The following is an 8,447-nucleotide window of genomic DNA, read 5'->3' as shown; positions in this document are numbered from 1 at the left end:
GTAATTACTTTGCTCTATATTATAAAGTTTATTTGACTGTCATTCATCTACTGCTGATACCCATTCACCCAGATCCCACCATCCCTCTGTACCTAACTGCTCTCCCCAACAAAAAGTTGACAGAGAATAGAGGAGAACATGTGCAAGAGGCATAAAAAGTGTTTTAATCCATTTGGGAAATATCCCAATGAGAAATGCAAATGTAAAAAAATCATAAGTACATTTTCATCCATTACAAACATTGATTGTAGCAATGTTTTTTACAATATGCCTGGTCCAGGTCTGTTGAGTACAGTGCTACTCTGAGATGCCAGTGTCCAAAATACAAATCCAGTGCTACTCTGAAGTAGCACTTGTATAATAAATTGTCTCTATTTACTCTGCAGTACTACACCATTTTCATATTCAGAGGCAAAAAAATGTGCCTGTTCAGCCAGGAAAAACACTGATATATCTTTCTAAATTCCTGGGAGTGCTCCAGAGCAAGAACTGCCTAGGAAGAAGGATCCACCCTTTTGTCCATCAAGCAACAGAGGTCCATAAATCCATGTGTGTGAAGTGCTTATGATTAAGGATTGCCTTCTACCAAATTATATCTGCTCAGTCTCACTTTGATGAAAGAATTCATGTTCCTGAGAGGTGAGTTTAAAGGCAAGTGTCATAATGCATATTTACAGCTCTCAGTACAATACATGACTAGGAAAGAACCTGTCTGGCTGTCAGACAGTAGGAAGGTTTAGTTCTAGGAAACTGAAGACATTTAACAGATATTAGTGAAGGGTAGATACTGAATTCTATTCAGACAAATCACTTCTTTGAAATACCAACCTGTATTGCGAGAGAATGAACAATTAAAATCCATTATCTTAATGCCATTTTTTTTTCACTTGTCAAGAAAACCTTTATCCCTAGCCTTTATATGAAGTAAAACTAATACCTCAAGAGCCTCAACATCCAGTGCCTTAAGAGTCCTCACAGTTGCATTGCTAGATCCAGAAGGATAGTCCAGCTCTACATAACCCCTGTGTTCCGGGAATACAAACTCTCGTAATGTCAGATTCACATTGGGTGGGATATCTGTAATCCATTCTATATCACCTGTAAGAGACAATGGAACCAAATTAGATTGCTTCATGGAAAAGAAATCCATGGGTTCATTTTGTATGTATTGACATCTTGATTACTGGTGACCTTTGGTTACATTTTATATTATTCTGGCATTTTCAGCTAAACTGTGCGATCTGTTAAAGTCCCCTTAAGTACCCTGCACACGTGTCCTGATGTGTTTTTAAAACCACATAAAGCCACTTTTTCCCATTTATGCACACAATATACCCAGAATTAAAAAGCTTGACATAATTTACACCTAAATTTGCACCATATTTTTTGAAAATAGCTTTATGCTGCACAACTTTTTTCGCCACATTTACTGTGAAAATGTAATTGAAGTTGGCCAACGTAATCAAACTCATTGAGAGGCTGCATGGAAGGAGTTTCAGTATTTTCCAAACACAAGGGCCTTTCATATATTTCAGCTGAATCTGTCAGGCAGTAGAATCCAGTGTGAATCTGGATTCAGGTGGAAAGTGTGTGGCCTTTTCCTTAATGTGTTCCTGCTTGTACAGGACACAAACACAAAACACTGCAACCTTCAAATCAATTCTTACGTGTTTTTCTAGAACCATGCATTTGGGAACTATCCTCCTGAAAATATGAAGACTTGTTATTTGTAATTATCAGGATTCCTGTTAGACTGACTGTCATTTCAGTAGTGAGTGTACTATTTGCTTGGTTAAACACCAAATCTGTTTGAAATTGCATTAAAATGTATCCTTTTAAACCACCCAGCGTGGTATTACTGGCAACTTCATTAAATAAAGTTACCTTACTCGTGTCAAGACATTTGTGTTTATGTAACCATACTTATCTTCTCATGGAACGCATTATCTGGATTGCAAACCCATGATCCCTTCTCCTTACCAAAGTCTTTCCTGAACAGCCCAAATATTTTCCATGATCTTCAGGAAACTTGCAAGCTGTGTTTCTTCCTTATGCACTGGTTTTGTACTCCATCACTACTAATTTAGGTTAGTAAATGCTTTCTGTAACAGTCTCATCTCTAATCTCCATGCACAGTCTTGTGCTCTTGGTCTCCAAGAGTTTCAGGAATATAACCTTATCTTCTTCCAGCAGCAGGGAGAGTCTGGAATGCTGTCAGCTACCAGCCCACAGACACTTAATTGTGTGTGAGGAGAAAGTCCAGTGAGCTGACAGCACCCACAGAACTGCAGGGCTGGGGCTCAGGGGCACAGCTTTGTGTGGTATCAGCCTGCTGGGTGCAGTGCTGAAAACCCTCCCGGAAAACCAAATCCAGCTTGGCCTGCCATAGTCTGTTGGGTCCTCCGTGCAGAGCTGGATACATTCAGACAAGAAGTATCAAGCAGCTGCCTGGGAAATGGCATTCCCTCCAGAGGAGAAAGCCCAATAAAAAGAAGTAATGGAGAAAAATTAAAGCTGCTTATCCCTCTTGCTTATTCATCAGATACGTCAGCAGGTTCGTTCACAGATACAACGCACACAGCGGGCCAGAGTTCTGGCTGGCTGATTAAAAATTAAATGGAATCAGAGTGAAAGGTAGTTCACTTTCCTCTCTAACTCCATGCAAGAGTCAGACACAGCTATGTTTTCACAGCTCCAACAGAAAGGTTTCAACAGTGATTGCAAGAAAATCACTGCTCTGGATCATACCTGTGTTCTGTATGTTGTTGAAAGCCAGAAGCAGTGAGGATTGCCTGTGGACAGTCAGCATGAGATCCTAAGGATTATGACATGTCCTAAAGTGAAGGGCTTCGGCCATAACTTAACACTTTGACTTGTAAGAGCTGCATCTCCATTAGGGACATCATATACTGGCTGGACAAGGTGAACTGAGAACATTTTCTGTACTCATTTCTTTCCCATTGCCTGATGTGTCTATTCAGATGAGATCCTTGGATCAGGGAATTTGGGGTTTATGTTTATTTATTCCACTAAGCAGTATGTCATGTAGCTGCTGCATCCAGCTATGGGGACTATCGTAAATCAATTAATAACACAGACTCATTATAAAATACACTGACTATGTGAGGCAATAAATGTGTGCATTTGGGAGGAGAACAGACAATTCTAGCTTAGAATGCTGATTTTACCTGTATATCCATCCAAAAAGCTTGAGATCACCAGTGGCCTGGGTGGTACATCACAGCTGATAGTTGTGATTTCTAAAAAGGAACAGAAAAGTCATGGACAAAGAACACAGAAGGACTATGTCCAGAAATAGTACAAGGTAAAGAAGCTCACACTGTGTAAACCTAGATGCACACAATAGCTCAAATTAAACTCCAAGACATTTATCATGGTGGCACCTTGAAGGGTTTAAAGCAATATGACATGGAGTAGACAAACATTGGTTTCCTGGACCCAATCTAGGGCTTTACTGCCTGACAAGAATGAGTCACTGCTCAATAGTATCCTGATGAACTATTTGTGGAAATCATACCCGAAACTACTCTTGTACCTTGGCCGTGAGATTGTTTTCTGCTCCCAAGACAGCTGTAAACACAAAGCTATTCCCTCCAGAAACTCTAGCAAGAATCCAGGAGCTTAGGGTGAAGGCACATTGGCAGATTTACCTGAAATTTACTCTCCTTAAACTTTTAGAGAAGTAGCCCTTTGGGAGTATATTTTCACAAGAAGTGGCTTTCCTAAGTGGTTTCTTGAACCTCAGTCACCTCTCTATATTTTCTCTGTGTGACAGAAGTGACAGAGTTTTGAGGTTTTTTTATCTTTAAGACCTGCAAACTATACACACAGGAATCCAGAAGTCTACCAAAATTATTCCTCCTTCCCTGACTAGAGTTCATCAGCAAAGCTGCCAGGGTGCAATCTATGCTCTTATGGATGCAACTTTTGGGGTCCTATGTGGGTTTGCACCAATGCTAAGAATGTCCCCACTCCTGTCCTTGCCATCCTTATGTATATTCAAAGGGACATTTGGTATAAACAAGTAGTGGGCTATTTTTTCCTGGCTAGGGAGGTGCCTTCATATCTGCATTACTCTACAGGACCTCATTTATAAGTGAGCAGTGGACAGATTTCTACACAACTCACTGAAAAGAATCCTAATGACTATTTCTAGTCAGCAGCTGCTGCTTATGGGTCTAATTCACTACCTGAATCTCTGAGTATGCAAAAAGCTTGGGCTCTGGACTACTGAAAAAGATAAAAAATTAGTAATTTTCTGTCTGGAAGGTTCAATACATCAAACAGAACTTTTGGTGGAGTACTTATCACTGTGAATAGCAGAAGTAACAATGGTAACTACTCCAACCTAATTTGGCTGAGCAGCAGCAGCAAGGAATTGAACTGATTCCAACTTTATCCATCCTCAGACTCACCTTCAGCCTAGATATTTTATTTAATGACTGCTGCAGATATAAAATAACCAAATCCCCAAAAGTTCAAAGAAAACTTGTAAAAATTCTTATATACACAAGAGCATGGTTTTCAGCTTTCCATCCCTCAGTCCCTGAAAGTCCATGGTCCACTTCCAAGGGCCCAAGGATTGCTTGTTTAGATGTTATTTTATCAAGCAATAAATCAATGTATTTAAAACTTCTAGGTTTGTGATTCATAAGAATTTAATAAATTTAATTTTGTTCCATTTAAATAAAAGCAGTAAAATACTCAGGCATTTATAAACACAGCAATACTCACTTTGTGCATCAAGACAGAGGAATGTGACCCAGCCGACCAAAGCAAAAACCAGAGCTCTGGAAAGAGCCATGAACACTGCAGGAAAGATATCCAACTCAAGGCAAAACCAGATGGTTGTTTCTCATCTAGAATACTTTCAAAGAATCATTTCATTTGCCATATCATAGGTTAGTTATTATCCTGACAAGTGCTTCACTGAGAACAAGTCTGGAATAAGCCTCTGAGTGCAACCCACAAATTATATAACGTGCTTATCATTTTCAGCTTGTGAGATCAAAGTCCTTTTGGGCAATAAAAAATAAACCAACAAGGAAATTCACATTTCTGCTGTAACACAAAATGTGACAAGTGCATTTTTATTTTAACATTCCAACTAGACATGAGAATAAACTAGCAAGATGTCCTGGCCAACGTGAGAGAAATGTACATATTCTCTGGGAAAGAAAATTAACAGGGTGTTAAAAGCCAAAGGGACCAGCATTGCCCCTTCTGATCTCGTAATGATAGTGGAGTATCTTCACATAGCTCTGTTCCACAAGGAATAAATACAGAATTCCTGTATGAAAACTGGTTACTAACTGATGTGTCGAAAGCAGACACCTCTGAAGCATGTCTAGTATTTTACAGATACTATACGCTGAAAATAAGTTTAGCAGGCAGCTAAAACTTTTTACTTCAATGAAGTTACCTAAAAAAAAAAGTCCCCAAACCACCAATATTTCAAGCTCCTAGAGAACATAAAGATTACAAATAATGGAAACAAACTACATGAATGAATGTATCCCTTGTAGGTAAATATACCTTTAATTGGAAGAAGCAACCAATTACTCAGAAAGGAAACTGCTGCCAGCCCAAGGTCTTTTTGTGATTGTGCCAGTATGTTTAGTCACCGTGGATACTAAAGTAATTACTGTAGGCTGAACAAGAACACAAAATACAATAAAATTGCATATAACAACTAAAAATAAAATTACCATTGTGCTGTCCTAGCCTTGAATAATTGAAATGTGGGAGCAACTCAAACAGAAGCAATTAAAGAAATATTTAAAGAAGTTCAAGCATGGGCACCGTGAATTTTGAACAAAGGCCACATGCAGCAGTGATTATGCCTTCAGTGGTGTTATTTATTGCTGGTGCCAATCTCAGGTAGGTAATTTTCCTCCCTGAGCTGATTGTTCCCCATGTCCATGCTGGCCAAGCCTTTGCAAGTTTATATGGCAAAATAGGAAGGCAGGTCTGTGCACAAAATGCCTCTTGTGAAGAAGAAAAAGGAAAAGAATTTCCCTTACCTCATTCACTAAACACCTTTGGGCTATTGCAGCCAGGCCAGAGCCTACATAATCTGATATTTGTACCAAAAACTTCTAGGCACCAAGCCTCTTGATCACTGGAAATATTCGTGTGCTGGAAGCCTTAATCCACTGAAGAAGACCTACTTTTGGATATCCCAAACCAGAGGGAAGGCAATGCAGCCTCAGTGTGCTCTGGGAGCCCTGTTAGCAAGAGGCTTCCCAGAGAGCTGGAAGCTCAGCCATGAGAGGTGGCACAAGACCTTAGAGGATCAAACTCCAGCAAGACCTCCCACATTATCCATGGCGAAGCAGCCCAAAAGCTGAAGGAAGGAGGCCTCTAGCGTACACAAACCCCTACAGGCAGGTGTAGAATGAAAACTGCTCTAACATGCAGCATCACTCTGTTAATTCTCTTTGGAAGATGCAACACTGGTTTTGCTGTGAGGGTCTCGGTCCAGAACAACAGCAGCACCTCCCAAAAACTAGCCTTCAATACCCCTATGATTCCCAAAGTAGAGGAGCTCACAGTCCTGTTAAACTCTGCCACTTGCTGTAGCTTTCCAACGAGCTGATGGATCCTTCAGCCTCCACCATTGTGCTGCCCAAAGACAGGATGAGACACTGACCTCAGGGACACAGCCCATCACCTGGCCTCAAGCCTGGAAAAGCCTTGGGCTACTTTTGTTTATAGATACAGCTAGGAGGGGATTCAGCAGTGAAACTATTCCTATGATAAGATAAATTCAGCATGAGTCAAGTCTTATCTCAGAAACGGAACTCGATCTTGGAGGTCTTTTCCAACCTAAACGATTCTGTGACTCTGTAACTGTTAAGAAATAGAGGAAGAAGCTCAGAACACAGTGGTACAGTTCATGAAGGTTAGTTTTCACTGAGCTGCAGGAGGAATGTCTGCAGGGTCTGTGTGTGCTGCTCTCTTGAACATCAGTAATAACTTAAGGTGTTACATTGGCCTAGAGTAGGGAGGGAGGTGCCTAAATGGAAGCAGAAACTCAATATGGTGGTTCAAGCAAGCATCTGATGCACAAGACCAGTTTCCCAACACAATCCCATATGTCTGAGCACTCAAGAAGAACAGAAAACAATGATTTTTAAAAAATTGATTCCCTTCTGGCCAAGAGAAAGTGTTGCTCAGACACATCAAACATGCCCACGCTATTCATAGACTGGGGTAACCATATGTCCACACTTCTCCTAACACGACATCTTTTTCCCCTTGGAGCCATCACTGAATCTAAAATTCTGTCCCTTTCTCCAAGATTTCTGGGCATCCAGGGAACAGCCACAACTCCAGAGTGCAATAAGTTCGTTTATACCCACATGTGACAGCAGGATGTACACTGCAGCCTTCCCAATATACCAACTGCATAAATACAGGACACCCAAGACATCCATATAGCAATTCCTACAAACAGAATCATGGAAACTAATCGTATTCACAGATTTAACAGATTGTTTAAATGGTACAATCTGCACTGTGGCAGTACAAAGCAAAGTTAAATGTTTTTTTAAACATAGCTTAGTCTGACATTTTGCATACTTGGGTCAGTTGTAGGGCAGCTCACTCAGGAATTTTTAATCCAGCTCCAAAACTTGATGAAGACAAAAATTCTTTTAAGTTCTTGTAGATTTGGAGTAGCTCTGCATTTAATGATATCCTGTTCTTGACAGATAAAAAGCCTGTATGAGGATGCTGCAATTTAATCACAAATACACATGCATGATTGAGATCATCAAACAATATTTATGCACATACTTAGTTCTTAAAAGCATCTATAAAGAACTCACACACTTCTTAAATTAATAATGTTTATTTCCATTAAACCAAGACAAACTTCCAAAATTAATACAAGATAAAAATTCAAGGTGGTTGGCATGGGGAAAAAAGATAAGACTGCACATCATGGATATTATTTGTATATGCTCAAAAATATTTTCGAGTAAAACAATACTGGCACGTAGAACTTGCACTTTCCCACAGAACAAAACCAGCAGAATTTTCCTTTCTCTTCTAGTCAGTAGTTGTATGAAAACTAAACACACACATGCAGCCTGCAACTTTCATAGCCAGGTTTTCCATGGGAATTTGGAACAATCTTCTATCAGAAGTCACACAATTGTAGCAAAACACTTTTTCTACTGCATTTTCATACCTGATGGATGTTATAATACTTTCAACAAACAACAATTAGTTTTCCAATATTGACTACAAGTGCTTCAAACTGCCTTAGTACTTGGCAAACAGGCCTGAGGCATTCACAAAACCTTATTTATTTGATACAGATTAAAGCACTCCTGCAAAGTTACCACTCCTGCCCGAAATCAAAGCCACTGAAAACCAATTTTGCTTGTTGGTTTCACTGGGCTCCAGATTTGCTACAG

The sequence above is a fragment of the Aphelocoma coerulescens genome, chromosome 3 (genome assembly GCF_041296385.1).
Source record: "Aphelocoma coerulescens isolate FSJ_1873_10779 chromosome 3, UR_Acoe_1.0, whole genome shotgun sequence".
Taxonomy (NCBI): domain Eukaryota; kingdom Metazoa; phylum Chordata; class Aves; order Passeriformes; family Corvidae; genus Aphelocoma; species Aphelocoma coerulescens.
Note: the sequence above shows the minus strand (reverse complement) of the source record.